This window comes from Seriola dumerili, unplaced genomic scaffold, assembly GCF_002260705.1.
Source record: "Seriola dumerili isolate Sdu_G_001 unplaced genomic scaffold, Sdu_1.0 BDQW01000267.1, whole genome shotgun sequence".
NCBI classification, from domain to species: domain Eukaryota; kingdom Metazoa; phylum Chordata; class Actinopteri; order Carangiformes; family Carangidae; genus Seriola; species Seriola dumerili.
The window spans coordinates 2,271,952-2,275,759 of NW_019174522.1; positions in this window are offsets into that span (position 1 = coordinate 2,271,952).

Genomic DNA, 3,808 nt, shown 5'->3' on the forward strand with positions numbered 1-3,808 from the left:
CACCTATATATCCCCTCCAATAGGCAGCACAGACATTCTGGATCTGATTCTACAGTGGCTTGCAAAAGTATTCATACCCCTTGAACTTCTTCACATTTTGTCATGTTACAACCACAAACGTAAATGTATTTCATTGGGATATTATGTGATAGATCAACACAAAATGGCGCATAATTGTGAAGTGGAAGGAAAAATGATACATGGTTTTCCAAATCTTTTTGACAAATAAACTGAAAAGTGTGGCGTGCAAAAATATTCAGCCCCTGAGTCAATACTTTGTAGAACCACCTTTCGCTGCAATTACAGCTGCAAGTCTTTTGGGGTATGTCTCTACCAGCTTTGCACATCTAGAATGAAATTTTGCCCATTCTTCTTTGCAAAATTGCTCAAGCTCAGTGAGATTGGATGGAGAGCGTCTGTGAACAGCAAATTTTCAAGTCTTGCCAGAGATTCTCATTGGATTAGGTCTGGACTTTGACTGGGCCATTCTAACACATAAATATGCTTTGATCTAAACCATTCCATTGTAGCTCTGGCTGTATGTTTAGGGTCGTTGTCCTGCTGGAAGGTGAACCTCCACCCCAGTCTCAAGTCTTTTGCAGACTCTAACAGTGTTTTCTTCCAAGATTGCCCTGTATTTGGCTCCATCCATCTTCCCATCAACTCTGACCAGCTTCCCTGTCCCTGCTGAAGAACAGCATCCCCACAGCATGATGCTGCACCATGTTTCACTATGGGGATGGTGTGTTCAGGGTGATGTGCAGTGTTAGTTTTCCGCCACACATAGCGTTTTTGCATTAAGGCCAAAAACTTCAATTTTGGTCTCATCTGACCAGAGCACCTTCCTCCACATGTTTGCTGTCCCCCCACATGGCTTGTGGCAAACTTCAAACAGGACTTCTTATGGCTTTGTTTCAACAATGGCTTTCTTCTTGCCACTCTTCCATGAAGGCCTGATTTGTGAGTGCACAACTAATAGTTGTCCTGTGGACAGATTCTCCCACCTGAGCTGTGGATCTCTGCAACTCCTCCAGAGTTACCATGGGCCTCTTAGATGCTTCTCTGATCAATGCTCTCCTTGCCCAGCCTGTCAGTTTAGGTGGACGGCCATGTCTTTGGTAGGTTTGCAGTTGTGCCATACTCTTTCCATTTTTGGATGATGGATTGAACACTGCTCTGTTGTTCAAAGCTTCGGATATTTTTTTATAACGTAACCTGCTTTAAAACTTCTCCACAACTTTACCCTGACCTGTCTAGTGTGTTCCTTGGGCTTCATGATGCTGTTTATTCACTAATGTTCTCTAACAAACCTCTGAGGCCTTCACAGAACAGCTGTATTTATACTGAGATTAGATCACACACACAGGTGGACTCGATTTACTAATTAGGTGACTTCTGAAGGCAATAGGTTGCACTGGATTTTATTTAGGGGGATCAGAGTAAAGGAGGCTGAGTACTTTTGCACGTCACACTTCAGTTTTTTATTTGTAAAAAAAATTTAAAATCATGTAGCATTTTCCTTCCACTTCACAATTATGTGCCACTTTGTGTTGGCCTTTCACATAAAATCCCAATAAAATACATTTACATTTGTGGTTGTAACGTGACAAAATGTGGAAAAGGGGGGTGAATACTTATTTGAATTTAACATTTAGATGCAACATCACCATTACATTAAATATTTTTTTTCAAAGAAAAGTAAATATGACAAAGTTCACAAAAAATTGCTGTAAATCTGGAAAAACAAAAAAGTGTAGCATGGTAGCAGATAAGATGACTTAAGCTCCTGGAAAACAATGTTTATCTCCATCCCGAAGGATGGCTTGTAGGATCCGGTAGACTGGGTAAATACACGTGTGATCAGTTCACCATATTGTAACCACTTTACATTACTGTTACCAGATCAGGCAGGATTGAAAGTGCATAGGCCTTTACATTTCTTTTTTTTGTTTTTTGAACACTTTATTTATACATTTTATTTATAACAGTACAACAATCTTGCAGACAAATGGCAACTAATAGGTGGTCACATCAAATAGACCAAATGTCACAACCCTATTAGAAAAGAAAGACAAAAAGGGTCAGCTGTAGGGTATGTACAATGTATAGAAATTCTTTGCACTCAAAGAAAAAAGGAAAGGAAAAAAGGGACAGAAGAAACCATTGACATTAAAAACCAGCTCATTTACCAGCTCGTATAAATATTTTGGTCTCAAGCTACTGGGAAAGACAATTTCTCTACATATTCAATAAAGGGCCTCCAAGTTTGGTTATAACTCCCAAGTAAACTCCTCAGAGTAAATCTCAGCTTCTCTATTTGAAGACACATCATGACTTCTCTGATCCACTGTATGAAAGAAGGGGGATAGGTTGCCTTCCATCTAATAAGAATTAATCTTTACGCTAGCAGTGCAATCGCATTTGACTGGTATGAGGGTGATTCCCTGCCTGTTTGAGGGCACACCAAACAATGCTATAAATGGTTCAGGATATACTGTTTTCTTGCAAATATATGAATATTACCTCAAAAATTGAGATCCAAAAGCTAATGTAATGAGTTACGTGACCAGAACATATGGCTCATCGTCGCTGGAGATTGTTTTACATCTAGGACAACTGTCATCAGGGATGGAGAACATTTTAAAAAATGTAGCTTTTATAAAATAGAGATGATGGATGACCTTAAACTGCAGTAGGCTGTGACTTATACAGATGGACAAGGAATAATATGAACTGATGCTGAGATTCCAGATGTTGTCAGGGATGGTCATCATAAGGTCTTGTTTTCAAAGCATCTTTTGTCCTGGCCAGTGATGGAGGATTTATGGTTTTGATACGGACTATAAACAGTCTTCAAGAGAGCCGCTAGGTGGGAGAAGGGGAAATGTTGTGTAGTGTTTCATAGTAAAGCTTCAAGCCTGTAAATATCTGGAAAAATAGGATCTGGGAATGTCAAAGTTTTTAGTGAAAGGCATCAAATGTTTGCCGTTTACTTAATATTATGTACTCTGACCACTCTACTGGCTCACCTGAATTTATTTATATATTATATTATATATATGTACAAAGTATCCAAATGAAAATCGCTCTTTCGAGGAAAAAAAAAACAAAAAACTTCAGGACACAAGGAAAAGACAAAGTATCAAAGGAATGTACAGAAAGGCTATGGCAAAACGTAACATAGAATTTAAAAAACCTGGCATGGGACAACGTGGCTGGCATGGTTCTCTGGTGACAAGACGAACTGGCACAGGACAAAGGGAAACGCAGACTATATACACACACAAGGTAATGGGAAACAGGTGGAAACAATCAGGGCGGGGCAGACAATCAGACCAGTGGGAAACACACAAGGGAAGGAGGAAGTTATCTGAAACGAGAGGAGAGTTAGGTTTTCAAAATAAAACAAGTCATGAGACAGACAAAACTAAAGATAACTTAACATCTCTTCATGGACATGAAAACAGATTTCTAAATTGGACGGGGGCTTAGCCTTACCAAACTTTTTATATTATTATTGGTCAGCGAACATTACTAAACTGTCTATCTTGCTCTCCACATTTAGAGATGGTATAGGCTCTGTCTGGTCCACCATAGAACTAAATTCAAGTTTGCCTTTCTCACCCATGTTCTTAATGTGTTCCCTTTTACCTGTGAAAGGAAATAACCATCTCAAAAATTCTGTGATTACGAACACTCAGCATTTAGTTCCAATGACTGCGCCACTTCAGCTTTAAACAAGCACTCAATCTACCTCCCATCACCTCTAACCAATTTTATAATTCATTAATTAATCTCTTTTGATGCC